Raw genomic sequence first — 16,174 nt, forward strand, 5'->3', positions numbered from 1 at the left:
TTCCTTTTGTCTGCAGCAGAATTTATATTTTTCATAGCCAAATCAATTATGTCTTTGTGTCGAAGTTTATGTGTATTTGGAAAAGGTACAAGTTCTCTGATTCTGTTTGGTGGTTCTTCATTCCTCAGTACAGGAATAGGTGGTAAAGCAGTGGAGTCATCAGGCATTTCATTGAGCACATTTTGAAATAACTGTAAATATCTGTCCCAATACTGATGCTTTCTGTGACAATAAAATCTGCAAAGCTTATTTATTTCCTTCATAATCCGTTCAGACGGGTTACAACGTGGTGAGTACAATGAAATAAAGACAAGTTTGATTTTATGATTCCGAAGCATGCGTGACCCAACAGCAGATCTGAATTGCGGTCCGTTATCTGAAATGACTTTAGCAACGTGGCCAACTTCATGTAAGAAATTTTTAACAAAGGCGTTGGATACAGACCGTCCAGTGGCTTTACGTAATGGAGTGAAAGAAACACATTTTGATGTAAGTTCAACAGCGACTAGAACATACGAAAATCCATTCGATCTTCTGACAAGGGGTCCCAAGAGATCAACAGCAGCAAGTTCTTTTAATTTAGAAGGAATGATAGGAAACAACGGAGCACGATGTGAGATAGTAAATGGTTTAGCCCTTTGACAAACTTTACAAATAGACAAGACTCTTCGAATTCTCTTTTCCGTATTGTTAAAATAACAAGTCGTCCGAAGAATATGATAACATTATCGTGGACCAAAATGTGCGTAGCTGAAATGAATGTACAAAATGAGCTTGTTAACAAAATCGTCAGGAATGCAAAGTACCCATAGCCTGTCATCAACAGTGCAGCGTTTGAAGAGTGTTTCTAACCAGATAATAATGCCGAATCTGCATGGTTATCCTTACATGCCATTTACTTTTGTTGTCTTTCCAAATTGGATCCTTATCTTGTTCAAGAGCAATGTCCTTTAAAGAAGTAGTGATGAAGTTTTCAAAGGCGACTTTCTGAATGTAAGGAATACTGAAATTTTTTTCGAGGTTGCCTTCTGTGTTACTTTTCTCAAGCCCAGCCGGTGCATGTGATAGTACGTCGGCAACAATGTTCTCCTTGCTGGGAATGTAGACTATTGTGAAGTGGAATTCTTGCAGAAACAATGCCCAACGTTTTAACCTGTCATGATTTAATTTTGAAGTCATAAGAAACTGTAATGCACGATGATCACTGTATACTTTTACGTGCTTACCAGAAAGAAAGAAACGGAATTTGTTAAATGCACAAACGATAGCTAAAGCTTCTAATTCAGTAACGGAATATTTTTTTTCAGATTTTGTTAGCACTCGGCTAGCAAAAGCAATGGTTTTCTGAACAGTAGTGTCCTTTTTTATGGCTTCTTGAAATAAATGGGCACCAAGACCGACTTTAGAAGAATCCGTGCTAAGGTAGAAATCTTGTGACAGATCTGGATGAGCTAGTATTGGCGTGTTAAGTAGCGATTCTTTCAAATAATTGAATTCCGGCTGTGCCTGTTCGTCCCAGTTTCAAATAGTATTTTTTCCAGTGAGAGAACAAAGTTTTGGTGTAACTAGAATTTGCATATGCAGAAAACGACGGTAAAAATTTACGAGGCCTAGAAAACTGCGGACTTGTTTTTTTCTGGATGGAACTGAAATGGCTCTGATTGCTTCTAACTTTTCGGGATCCGGTTGAATGCCTTCAGAAGAAATAATGTGTCCCAAAAACTTCACCTTGGTCCTACCGAATTCGGACTTTTCGAAGTTAACTGTAATTCCAGATTCTGCAAAAATACGTAACACACTGTTGAGGATGCGTTTATGTTGTTTCCATGAGGCTTCTGCTATTAGAATATCGTCCACATATAAGGAGATGTGACGTTTTAAGAACTCATTTTATATGGAATTTATCGCGAATGAATGCTACCGAAGCAATGTTCAAACCAAAAGGAAGTTTCCGAAATCGATAATGAACGCCGAAACAAAGAAAAGCTGTGTATTTTCTACATTCTGGACGAAGTTCGATCTGATAAAAGTTGGATCTGAGATCAATGGAAGACAACACTTTTACACCATTAAAATTGCGAAGAAGTTCTTCCAACGTTTGCGGCCTGTCTGTTTCATGAATGATGATAGTATTGATTTGTCTCGAATCTAAGACAAGCCTGATCGATCCAGTTTTTTTCTCAACAACATGTAATGGATTGTTGTATGAGCTTACTGCAGGCTCAATAATGCCCTCATCAAGCATAGATTGTATTTCTGTTCTAACACTGTCCCTATAAAACCTTCTTTCTCTAAACTTATTTCAGCATCGTGAAAGTTTAAGATTGCTTTGTATTCATTCAAAGAGTCTACTCCCAATATAATTTCTGTTGACAATAATGGAACGATAAGGAAGTTCATAGAGAAACTATGGCTTTCACAAAAGACTCCTAAGTTAGTTTGTTGGCGTACATCTACACTTTTTCCAAAGTTTGCACCTTGTAATTTAATCTTACGTAACGGAAGTGTGGGGCAATCGTTCGATTTGTTGCCTTTGCTAAAGGCTGTTTCACTAATTACTGAAATGGGACTGCCAGAGTCAAGTACCGGAACTTCAAGCGCTGATAGAAAGCACCGAAGCTGAAATCGTTATAGGTACAGAAAGCTGGCTGAAGCCAGAGATAAATTCTGCCGAATTTTTTACAAAGGTGCAGACGGTGTTTAGAAAGGATAGATTGCATGCAACCGGTGGTGGAGTGTTCGTCGCTGTTAGTAGTAGTTTATCCTGTAGTGAAGTAGAAGTGGATAGTTCCTGTGAATTATTATGGGTGGAGGTTACGCTCAACAACCGAGCTAGGTTGATAATTGGCTCCTTTTACCGACCTCCCGACGCAGCAGCATTAGTGGCAGAACAACTGAGAGAAAATTTGGAATACATTTCACATAAATTTTCTCAGCATGTTATAGTCTTAGGTGGAGATTTCAATTTACCAGATATAGACTGGGACACTCAGATGTTTAGGACGGGTGGTAGGGACAGAGTGTCGAGTGACATTATACTGAGTGCACTATCCGAAAATTACCTCGAGCAATTAAACAGAGAACCGACTCGTGGAGATAACATCTTGGACCTACTGATAACAAACATACCCGAACTTTTCGACTCTGTATGTGCAGAACAGGGAATCAGTGATCATAAGGCCGTTGCAGCATCCCTGAATATGGAAGTTAATAGGAATATAAAAAAAGGGAGGAAGGTTTATCTGTTTAGCAAGAGTAATAGAAGGCAGATTTCAGACTACCTAACAGATCAAAATGAAAATTTCTGCTCCGACACTGACAATGTTGAGTGTTTATGGAAAAAGTTCAAGGCAATCGTAAAATGCGTTTTAGACAGGTACGTGCCGAGTAAAACTGTGAGGGACGGGAAAAACCCACAGTGGTACAACAACAAAGTTAGGAAACTACTGCGAAAGCAAAGAGAGCTTCACTCCAAGTTTAAACGCAGCCATAACCTCTCAGACAAACAAGCTAAACGATGTCAGAGTTAGCGTAAGGAGGGCTATGCGTGAAGCGTTCAGTGAATTCGAAAGTAAAATTCTATGTACCGACTTGACAGAAAATCCTAGGAAGTTCTGGTCTTACGTTAAATCAGTAAGTGGCTCGAAACAGCATATCCAGACACTCCGGGATGATGATGGCATTGAAACAGAGGATGACACGCGTAAAGCTGAAATACTAAACACCCTTTTTCCAAAGCTGTTTCACAGAGGAAAACCGCACTGCAGTTCCTTCTCTAAATCCTTGCACAAACGAAAAAATGGCTGACATCGAAATAAGTGTCCAAGGAATAGAAAAGCAACTGGAATCACTCAACAGAGGAAAGTCCACTGGACCTGACGGGATACCAATTCGATTCTACACAGAGTACGCGAAAGAACTTGCCCCCCTTCTAAGAGCCGTGTACCGCAAGTCTCTAGAGGAACGGAAGGTTCCAAATGATTGGAAAAGAGCACAGGTAGTCCCAGTCTTCAAGAAGGGTCGTCGAGCAGATGCGCAAAACTATAGACCTACACTCCTGGAAATTGAAATAAGAACACCGTGAATTCATTGTCCCAGGAAGGGGAAACTTTATTGACACATTCCTGGGGTCAGATACATCACATGATCACACTGACAGAACCACAGGCACATAGACACAGGCAACAGAGCATGCACAATGTCGGCACGAGTACAGTGTATATCCACCTTTCGCAGCAATGCAGGCTGCTATTCTCCCATGGAGACGATCGTAGAGATGCTGGATGTAGTCCTGTGGAACGGCTTGCCATGCCATTTCCACCTGGCGCCTCAGTTGGACCAGCGTTCGTGCTGGACGTGCAGACCGCGTGAGACGACGCTTCATCCAGTCCCAAACATGCTCAATGGGGGACAGATCCGGAGATCTTGCTGGCCAGGGTAGTTGACTTACACCTTCTAGAGCACGTTGGGTGGCACGGAATACATGCGGACGTGCATTGTCCTGTTGGAACAGCAAGTTCCCTTGCCGGTCTAGGAATGGTAGAACGATGGGTTCGATGACGGTTTGGATGTACCGTGCACTATTCAGTGTCCCCTCGACGATCACCAGTGGTGTACGGCCAGTGTAGGAGATCGCTCCCCACACCATGATGCCGGGTGTTGGCCCTGTGTGCCTCGGTCGTATGCAGTCCTGATTGTGGCGCTCACCTGCACGGCGCCAAACACGCATACGACCATCATTGGCATCAAGGCAGAAGCGACTCTCATCGCTGAAGACGACACGTCTCCATTCGTCCCTTCATTCACGCCTGTTGCGACACCATTGGAGCCGGGCTGCACGATGTTGGGGCGTGAGCGGAAGACGGCCTAACGGTGTGCGGGACCGTAGCCCAGCTTCATGGAGACGGTTGCGAATGGTCCTCGCGATACCCCAGGAGCAACAGTGTCCCTAATTTGCTGGGAAGTGGCGGTGCGGTCCCCTACGGCACTGCGTAGGATCCTACGGTCTTGGCGTGCATCCGTGCGTCGCTGCGGTCCGGTCCCAGGTCGACGGGCACGTGCACCTTCCGCCGACCACTGGCGACAACATAGATGTACTGTGGAGACCTCACGCCCCACGTGTTGAGCAATTCGGCGGTACGTCCACCCGGCCTCCCGCATGCCCACTATACGCCCTCGCTCAAAGTCCGTCAACTGCACATACGGTTCACGTCCACGCTGTCGCGGCATGCTACCAGTGTTAAAGACTGCGATGGAGCTCCGTATGCCACGGCAAACTGGCTGACACTGACGGCGGCGGTGCACAAATGTTGCGCAGCTAGCGCCATTCGACGACCAACACCGCGGTTCCTGGTGTGTCCGCTGTGCCGTGCATGTGATCATTGCTTGTACAGCCCTCTCGCAGTGTCCGGAGCAAGTATGGTGGGTCTGACACACCGGTGTCAATGTGTTCTTTTTTCCATTTCCAGGAGTGTATATCTCTGACGTCGATCTGTTGCAGATTTTTAGAACATGTTTTTTGCTCGAGTATCATGTCGTTTTTGGAAACCCAGAATCTACTCTGTAGGAATCAACATGGATTCCGGAAACAGCGATCGTGTGAGACCCAACTCGCTATATTTGTTCTTGAGACCCAGAAAATATTAGATACAGGCTCCCAGGTAGATGCTATTTTTCTTGACTTCCGGAAGGCGTACGATACAGTTCCGCACTCTCGCCTGATAAACAAAGTAAGAGCCTATGGAATATCAGACCAGCTGTGTGGCTGGATTGAAGAGTTTTTAGCAAACAGAACACAGCATGTTGTTATCAATGGAGAGACGTCTACAGACGTTAAAGTAACCTCTGGCGTGCCACAGGGGAGTGTTATGGGACCATTGCTTTTCACAATATATATAAATGACCTAGTAGATAGTGTCGGAAGTTCCATGCGGCTTTTCGCGGATGATGCTGTAGTATACAGAGAAGTTGCAGCATTAGAAAATTGTAGCGAAATGCAGGAAGATCTGCAGCGGATAGGCACTTGGTGCAGGGAGTGGAAACTGACCCTTAACATAGACAAATGTAATGTATTGTGAATACATAGAAAGAAGGATCCTTTATTGTATGATTATATGATAGCGGAACAAACACTGGTAGCAGTTACTTCTGTAAAATATCTGGGAGTATGCGTGCGGAACGATTTGAAGTGGAATGATCATATAAAATTAATTGTTGGTAAGGCGGGTACCAGGTTGAGATTCATTGGGAGAGTCCTTAGAAAATGTAGTCCATCAACAAAGGAGGTGGCTTACAAAACACTCGTTCGACCTATACTTGAGTATTGCTCATCAGTGTGGGATCCGTACCAGATCGGGTTGACGGAGGAGATAGAGAAGATCCAAAGAAGAGCGGCGCGTTTCGTCACAGGGTTATTTGGTAACCGTGATAGCGTTACGGAGATGTTTAACAAACTCAAGTGGCAGACTCTGCAAGGGAGGCGCTCTGCATCGCGGTGTAGCTTGCTCGCCAGGTTTCGAGAGGGTGCGTTTCTGGATGAGGTATCGAATATATTGCTTCCCCCTACTTATACCTCCCGAGGAGATCACGAATGTAAAATTAGAGAGATTAGAGCGCGCACGGAGGCTTTCAGACAGTCGTTCTTCCCGCGAACCATACGCGACTGGAACATGAAAGGGAGGTAATGACAGTGGCACGTAAAGTGCCCTCCGCCACACACCGTTGGGTGGCTTGCGGAGTATAAATGTAGATGTAGATGTACTGCCGTAAATTTTACATCATTTACTGTAATGTGAATTACGGGATATGCAATGTTGTTCTGTTTCACGTCGTGTTCCTGGAGTAAGATGTCCCTAATGTCGCCCATTTTTACGTAATTAATAGCCACGGCAGCTACGTAGTCAGCTTCATAAGTATCTTTTGTGGCTGCCAGCGGTGTGAGTCATTGGCTACTGTCTCTTTGTTGGTGCGCGTCATTATTGGGATTAGGAGACCTAACTTCTATTAATTCACCTTGCCGAGAGGGCCCTGCCCTATTTGAATCCCGCCAGTTATAATGAAATTCAGGTCTGTCGTTATGATTATATCTTCTGTCGTCATGTCGGTAGTTTCCATAGTTTCTTTCTTGTCGGTCACGTGGTGGAGAATTTCTACCGGAATCGTAACTCCGCGGTAGACCATTGCGTCTGAAGTTATTCTGTCTCCCTTGATAATAATTATGTTGGTTCCCATATTATCTGTTTCTCTGATTGTCTCTGTTATAGTCATTACCGTGGCGAGGTGATCTTTCCCTGTAATTATTATTACTTTGCAACGGTTGTCATACGGGTGGTGTCTGTTTTGGTCACGATTTGCGTTGTAAGATTGTCAGTGTCAATTTCCAATTCTTGTAACAGTCCCTGAAAAGCTTCGATGTCGTCTTTGGAACGTCCTGCCAAAATAATATGTCGTAAATGTTCAGGCAATTTGATTAAGCAAATGCGAATAAGTTCAGAGGGGCTGTATGGGTTTGACAGATACTGATTCTTATGCAACATGTCTTCAAAATATTTGACAGGACTGGAAAATTCAGATTGTTCGAAATGTTTCATCATTATGATGCTACGTTTTAGTCGATCTTGAGTAGGTTGAGACCAATATGCTGAGAGAAAGGCATGATAAAGTTCTCCTTCACTGTGACTTTCGTGAATAACCGATCGCATTCTTACAGCTGGTTCATTCTCTAAGTAGCCACACATAAATTCTAATCTGTGCTCCAATGACCAGTTTGGAGGAAAACAATGAGAGAATTGATGAAGCCATACTTGTGGATGAATGTCGTTGCCGGAATTCTTAAATATTTTGATTTTACATGTGGTAATAAGCAGCTTATAGTCAAAATCATCATGTCGACGAGTAGCATATCGGTCATTGTTACGTCGTTTCGGCGGTTCCATCTCAAAATTCCGTGTTTCATGCCAATTTCTTTCATCATTTCCGAAGTGCCCCGTGTTATTATTTTGTGGCTGTTCCATATTTCTATGTCCCTCTTCCTGTGTTGGTGCGCGAGTGTCCTCTGAAATATGTAATTCTTGTATTACTTGTGCCAACTAATCTTGTACTTCCCGGATTTCTCTATTGTGTTACGTATTAATTTGATTTTGTTTAAATTTCTTAATTTGTTCATACTCTTCTGTGTCAGTGAAGGCTACAGGTCTTGTGTCATTAAGATCATCATCTACCTTTGTAGATAAGTTAGTGAACTGATCCGAAAGTTGGCTACTTTCTCCGATAATGAACTATTGTCCTCAGTGTGTTTTTATGAGCCAAGTTTCAGTGTGTCCATTTGTGTTGAAAGCGTATCTACGTGTCCTTTAAGTTTTCCCCTTGTTTTAGCAAGTTGCGTAACCGAATCGGTAGAAGCAACTGATTCAATTTTAGCTTGCAAGGTGTCGCGATTTTCATGAACAACAGTTTGCAGTTCTTTTATGGCTGCTTCGTGATTCTGTAATGCATTTTCATGCCGCGAAAAAATAGGTTGAAAATGCTCATAAATTTGTGTTTTTACGTCATTACAGACTTTTTGACATTTATTTTCAATTTTAAGTAACTCTGCAGTTAAATCTTCTCGCGTTTGTTCAAGAATTTGTTCCATTGAGTCTAACTTTTGAAGCTGTTGCTTTGTTTGTCTCTGACTTTGTTCCACTGTGTCTAACTTTTGAAGCTCTTGTCCCATTTGTTTCTGATTTTGTTCAAGCGCTGTGTCTAACTTTGGAAGCCTTTGTCCCATTTGTTTCATTAATTGTAATAACAATACGCTGGTGTCTGAAACATATTCCTCAGTGCTATTCGCTATTGAACCGACAATAATCGCATTTTGAAAAGCAGAAAATGTGTCTTGACTTATTTGAGAAAACGGTGAGGACGCAAAACCTGAATCTACAGTATTTGCAAGATTGTGTCCTGTCATTTCAGATTCCTGAGGCGAGCTGTTGCCGACCGATCGATCGATAATGCTTCCCTGTTCACTAATTGTTTCACTGTCTACACCATTATTTGCCGCCTGGTCCATTTCCCTATGCACAATTACCAAATTACTATGATGAACATTAGTTAATTCATTACACAGTGGCGCTAACACACTGCTTTCGTCTTCACTGTTATTTCTCAATTTACTTTGGAGCCTAGTATTACGTTTTCACACGCCATAATTGTCACAATATTTCACACGATAACAAGAAAAGCACAACCTGAAGAGCAAAAACAAGAAAACACATTAGCATAGCACTGAAAATAATATATAGTTAATTGCAAGAGCAGCTGCGAAATACTTGGTGCAAATCTACATGCATGCCACAACTGTTCTACTGTACGAAAATGAAAAACTACAACTACAAAGGAAATTCTCTCTACAATTACGCGCTAGCTACAAACAATAGCTACACTAATTACACAAACTACAAAAAAAATCAGAAGATTTCAGTGACGTATCCTCGGCTAAGGGTCAACATATGTAACGTCCCTTTAGATAAAACTTTATAAATGACAGTGCTGGAAAACCTCTACCGGTACATTATTTGAGTTTCAAACAGCTGAGCAAAACTGAACGTACTCAGACATTTCTCTCTTTAAGTATTCTGATCAACACTAAACTGACACACAATATTTTTAGCGCAACGCGGTCTGACTTTCAATAATCCCTACAAAAGAATGGCCCTGACTAACAATAACCTATACCTTTCATAAATCACTTACCTCACAAAAATCTTCGTTACTCGAACTACTGCAATACAGCGAGCGCCAATACTGCTAGCTAAATAAAAAATTCTAACTACTGAAGGCACTAACTACTGATAGGCATAGTTAGGAAATGAAAGATTCTGATAGAGAACAACCTTAACAATGTTCAAAAGTCAACACACACACACACACACACACACACATATATATATATATATATATGAGTTCATGATATCCAATATTACAAATTTACTCTTTCTGATGGACACACGTCCAGATCGTCTGCTCTCAAAATTCTGCCATCTCTCTCCCTACATCCACCACTGCTAGCGGCTCACCTCCAACTGCACAACGCTATTCGCTGTTCGCATCCAACTGCCCAACCCTACAATAGCGAATATTCCAACAATGCCAACCAGCCACAGATAGCACACAGCACAGTCAGTGATTTTCATACAGAGTGCTACGTGGCGTTACCAACATAAAAAACGTAAACAGCCTACTTACCCTTAGAGTTTGGCCAATGGGTGGGAAGGAAATCCGAACTCTTCTGGACAGATCAGCCCAGATGCCGCCAGAGGCTGGGGAATTAAAGATTCTAGGACCTTTCCCATGGTATTCACAAGGCTAATGGACCTGTTGTTAGTAGGGACCATAGGGCTTGGGGATGGCAATCAGTTTTGCCTGCTTCCACTATGGGGAGCTGGGGATGGTGGGGGGGGGGGGGGGGGAAGGTCGGTTGTGAGACAGTAGTTCAGGATGCTGTTAATGAGACCAGTGGTTTTCATGGGAGCTGACAGAGTTGCTCATTTAAGATGCCAGCCAAACATGGAGCCAACTGCCCATGCTTTTGCCAGAGGATCTACTGGACTTTCACCAGAGACATAAGGTGAGGGGCAGTAAGAGATGGCCTTTGTCTGAAAGTGGTAACAGCTGTCAGTATATCGTGTTCATCCTTGAGGTAATCAGAAATAAGGTCCTGGACGAGCAACTGGTTCTGAGCCTCAAATGCATCAGCCAGAGTTTCAACCATATGGAGGGCATCATAAGTTAAGCTATTCGCAGTGCTGATGGGATAGTTGGTCTTCACTGCGGAGTGCTGTAGAGCTCAGACAATAGCATATTCTGATTTATATTGGAGGAGAAAGGCAGACATCTTGTCCTTTAATTGTTCTGTTTTCCAGTTGGTGAGGGCTAAGTCCTGGGATGGTGGGAGTGGCTGGTTCGTCGTTGGTTTCCTCCTTGGAGGGCAGGAGGACTTACGACTTTTTGGTATAGAGGTCAACCCTTACAGGAAGCTAGATGGTGGGGGTCACAGGTGGTGCCCAGACAGTGGGAGCATGTGGGTTTTTCTGAGGCTGGAAGTTTTCAGTCTACTGATGCAAGTAAGCTGGCACATTTGACACATTAAAAAGGCAGTGAACAGAAATTGCTGTTGTGGCAGATGGAGGGACCGTTGTGGCCTTCATATGACTCAGTATGCACCTTGGTACACAGTAGACACCTGATTTGGTAAATGCATTCGACATACCCTCTCCTAATAAGAAAGGCAACATAGTTGGATATAGGCATAACTTCCAGGTCTCAGGGTCCCTCTTGTTGTATTGGTGGACCAACGGGGCCAGGACCGTGAGATGGAGTAATTCATCCCTGACCTCTGTTTCTGTAATTTCGGAGGAATGGTCTTTGATGATGATTTTTGTTCTTCGGTCGCCAGAAGCCTGATGAGTCTAGTAATCCATAGCTGTGGACTTCACAAAGTTGAGGACTGGAGACAGTCGTTCTTTGTGTCAAGCAGGTGGATTTTAATACCTACTCCAAACTATTCTTTTGTTTCCTTTACTGCTTGCTCAATATACAGATTGAATAGCATCGGGGAGAGGCTACAACCCTGTCTAACTCCCTTCCCAACCACTGCTTCCCTTTCATGTCCCTTGACTCTTATAACTGCCATCTGATTTCTGAACAAACTGTAAATAGCCTTTCGCTCCCTGTATTTTACCCCTGCCACCTTCAGAATTTGAAAGAGAGTATTCCAGTCAACATTGTCAAATGCTTTCTCTAAGTCTACAAATGCTAGAAGCGTAGGTTTGCCTTTCCTTAATCTAGCTTCTAAGATAAGTCGTAGGGTCAGTATTGCCTCACGTGTTCCAACATTTCTATGGAATCCAAACTGATCTTCCCCGAGGTCGGCTTCTACCAGTTTTTCTATTCGTCTGTAAAAATTCGCGTTAGTATTTTGCAGCTGTGACTTATTAAACTGATTGTTCGGTAATTTTCATATCTGTCAACACCTGCTTTCTTTGGGATTGGAATTATTATATTCTTCTTTGTTCACCAGATGGTAGAGTTTTCTCAGGACTGGCTCTCCCAAGGCTGTCAGTAGTTTTAATCGAATATTGTCTACTCCCGAGGCCTTGCTTCGACTTTCAGTGCTCTGTCAAACTCTTCACGCAGTATCAAATCTCCCATTTCATGTTCATCTACCTCCTCTTCCATTTCCATAATATTGTCCTCAAGAACATCGCCCCTATATAGACGCTCTATATACTCCTTCCACCTTTCTGCTTCGCCTTCTTTGCTTAGATCTGGGTTTCCATCTGAGCTCTTGATATTCATACAAGTGGCTCTCTTTTCTCCAAAGGTGTCTTTAATTTTCCTGTAGGTAGTATCTATCTTACCTCTCACGAGATAAGCCTCTACATCCTTACATTTGTCCTCTAGCCATCCCTGCTTAGCCATTTTGCACTTCCTGTCGATCTCATTTTTGAGACGTTTGTATTCCTTTTTGCCTGCTTCACTTACTGCATTTTTGTATTTTCTCCTTTCATCAATTAAATTCAGTATCTCTTCTGTTACCCAAGGCTTTTCTCCTAGCCCTCGTCTTTTTACCTACTTGATCCTCTGCTGCCTTCACTATTTCATTCCTCAAAGCTACGCATTTTTCCTCTACTGTATTTATTTCCCCCATTCCTGTCAATTGTTCCCTTATGCTCTACCTGTACAGAGTTTCAGGTACAACCTCTGGTTTAGTCAGCTTATCCAGGTACCATCTCCTTAAATTCTCACCTTTTAACAGTTTCTTCAGTTTTAATCTACAGTTCATAACCAATAGATTGTGGTCGGAGTCCACATCTGCCCCTGGAAATGTCTTACAATTTAAAACCTGGTTCCTAAATCTCTGTCTTACCATTATATAATCTATCTGATATACTTTAGTATCTCTAGGGTTCTTCCACGTATACAACCTTATTTCATGATTCTTGAACCAAGTGTTAGCTATGGTTAAGTTTTGCTCTGTGCAAATTTTGCCAGACGGCTTCCTCTTTCATTTCTTAGCCCCAATCCATATTCACCTACTATGTTTCCTTCTCTTCCATTTCCTACTCTCGAATTCCAGTCACCCATGACTATTAAATTTTCGTCTCCATTCACTACCTGAATAATTTCTTTTATCTCATCATACATTTCATCAATTTCTTCACCTTCCAGTGTCTCCAGACTTCTTCCACATATAAAACCTTCTTTAACGATTCTTAAACCAAGTGTTAGCTCCGAGCAAAATTCTACCAGGTGGCTTCCTCTTTCATTCCTTACTCCCAGTCCATATTCACCTGCTACTTTTCCTTTTCTTACTATCGAATTCCCGTCCCCCACGACAATTAAATTTTCATCTCCCTTAACTATCTGAAAAATTTCTTTTACTGCATCATACATTTTTCCAATCTCTTCATCATCTGTGGAGCTAGGTGGCATATAAACTTATACTACTGTGGTAGGTGTGAGCTTCATGTTTATCTTGGCTACAATAATAAGTTCCCTATGCTGTTTGTAGCAGCTTAACCGCATTCCTATTTTTTGTTAATTATTAAGCCTACTCTTGCATTACCCTTATTTGAGTTTGTGTTTATAACTCTATATTCACCTGACCAGAAGTCTTGTTCCTACTGCCACTGAACTTCACTAATTCCCGCTATATCGAACTTTAAGCTATCCATTTCCCTTTTTAAATTCTCTAACCTACCTTGCCAGATTGAGCGATCTGACATTCCACACACTGATCTGTAGAACGCCAGTTTTGTTTCTCCTGATAACAACATCCTCCTGAGCAGTCCCCGCCTGGAGATCTGAAGGGGGACTATTTTACCTCCAGAATATTTTAGCTAAGAGGACGTCATCATCATTGAACCATACAGTAAAGCTACATGCTCTCGGGAAAAATTACGGCTGTAGTTTCCCCTTGCTTTCAGCAGTTTGCAGTACCAGCACAGCAAGGCTGTTATGCTTGATGTTACAAGGCCAGATCACTCAATCATCCAGACTGTTGCCCCTGCAATTACTGAAAAGGCTGCTGTCCCTCTTCAGGAACCACACATTTGTCTGGCCTCTCAGCAGATACTCCTCCATTGTGGATGAACCTACGGTACGGCTATCTATATCGTTGAGGCACGCAAGCCTCCCCACCAACAGCAAGGTCTATGGTTTATGGGGTGGGGGGGATTTGAATATTCATAGAAATTTTACGAGGAGTGGGTGCAAGACACTAAAATTTCTCTTTTTGATATAAATCAGTTTGTCAGTTTTGAGCCATATCATGCCTCAAGAATGGAATTGCCAAGTGTCCCGGTGTATTGGAACCGTCGTCGTTATGCACTTTTTTGTCCTGACATCCGGACATGACTCAGTTTTGTTCCAATTTCACAAAATACTGTTATGAGCTTGACTCAAGAACTGAAGTATAAAGTAAGAGTACAAGTAAGGAATAATGTTTCGATAACTGAAATAAGAAATATATTAATCGACACTCAAAGACGTCTGAATGTAAGGGAGACTGCCAATTTTATTGGCATGCAAACCAAGATGAATTTGAACAAATTAAAGAATGAGGACCCTAACAAAGAAACAAATAATTTCATTTCGAAATTTGAGGAAGAGACAATGTCTTTCTATGCCATAGCGTTTCATTACTTAGAGAAATTGGCTATTTCTCTTAATAAGTATTAAGTATTTGATTTGATGACGCTATCTGAAACGCCAGGTTGGGTGATGAATGAAAACAATATTCTATACCTGGCTAAAATTGCTGTAGAGATTTCAGATGTAACGTTAGCAACAGCCCCAGATGGTGCACAAGTCCCGCACAATCACCCCCCTCGACACCAATCCATATCCTAAGCTCCGCCCATGATCTGCCGCATGTTCCAACATCAAAGTTGTTCGTATCACAGATATGCCAGTCATAACAAGGGAGAAAATCAGTAGTTAGTACGAAATACAGTATTTCCGGTACCATTGTGAAAAGAATTAGAAATATGTTCACTGAATATGCGAGTTGAAAAATCATCAATAAGAAAGAGAAAGAAAAATGGTATCCACACTGTCTTTTTTATTTCATGAGCTTACATCTGCACTATATCAAAAAATCTGATATTTGTTAACTGCAGTGAGCGCAAATTTCCATCACATCGCGTAGTGTAACAATTCTGTTGGGAAATATTAATTGGTAGTATTGCCAAGGATGCTGTCCATTATCCTGATTGTCTAAAGTCAATGTTGTGTATAAACAAGGCAAAGTTGATGTCTTGGTTTGTTTCTGATTACCTCATTAAGACTAAAGAATATAAGAGTGGGATAATGTAGAAATGCGTAATGCAAGCAGTCAGATATGTACCCAGATAGCACAGTAAGCTGGTTTCAAACTTGTTTCCAGATGTAAAGTTCAAGTATATAAGCTTGATCAAAGCTGGAATATTCAAGCCTGTTAGTTGGATTCAAGCTTGAAACAAACATCAAAGTTGGCAGAGTTCAAGCTATATTTCAAGCTTTACTTATCAAGTTTGGCTCCAGCTGTATCTACACACGTGGAAAACAGCCTGGTATTTACAGCTTGTTTTAAGTTATATAATTATTAATCTGAATTTATTAAATCTAATTAATTAAATAAATATCAGAATGGAAATGGTGTGAAAAAAAATTATCAAGACATGTACGTTTAAAAATTTTTATTTTCAAAGTGTTTAAAATTGTTTTATTTTAAATTTTAATTATTCTGAAGCCCCTCTGGCCCAAGCACACAGACCAGAGCAGGATCAAATATCACTAACTTCCGCTGGTACAATGATCCTGTAACAGGTAAAAGAAAATGTTAGCCATACTTAAACATAAAAAATGTAAAAAGTTGAAACTGATCAACCTAAATATAATTTATGCCCCAGATTAGCAAAATAACTTCAAACTCACTGATGTAGTAGTCACTGAGTAAGCAGCTGCTTCTGGTGACTTCATTCCAAAGGGTTTTTAAAGTAATTTGAAATAACTTTTTGTTTGAAATTTTGAAAGTAAAGATGACATTTGGGTAATTTTGCGATGACTTCATGAAGAAGCCACACTTCACTATTTCTAACAGTTTCAGAGCCATTTAATCTGAATTGTAAAGAAACAATTACTTGAAATCATA

The sequence above is a fragment of the Schistocerca serialis genome, chromosome 1 (genome assembly GCF_023864345.2).
Source record: "Schistocerca serialis cubense isolate TAMUIC-IGC-003099 chromosome 1, iqSchSeri2.2, whole genome shotgun sequence".
NCBI lineage: Eukaryota > Metazoa > Arthropoda > Insecta > Orthoptera > Acrididae > Schistocerca > Schistocerca serialis.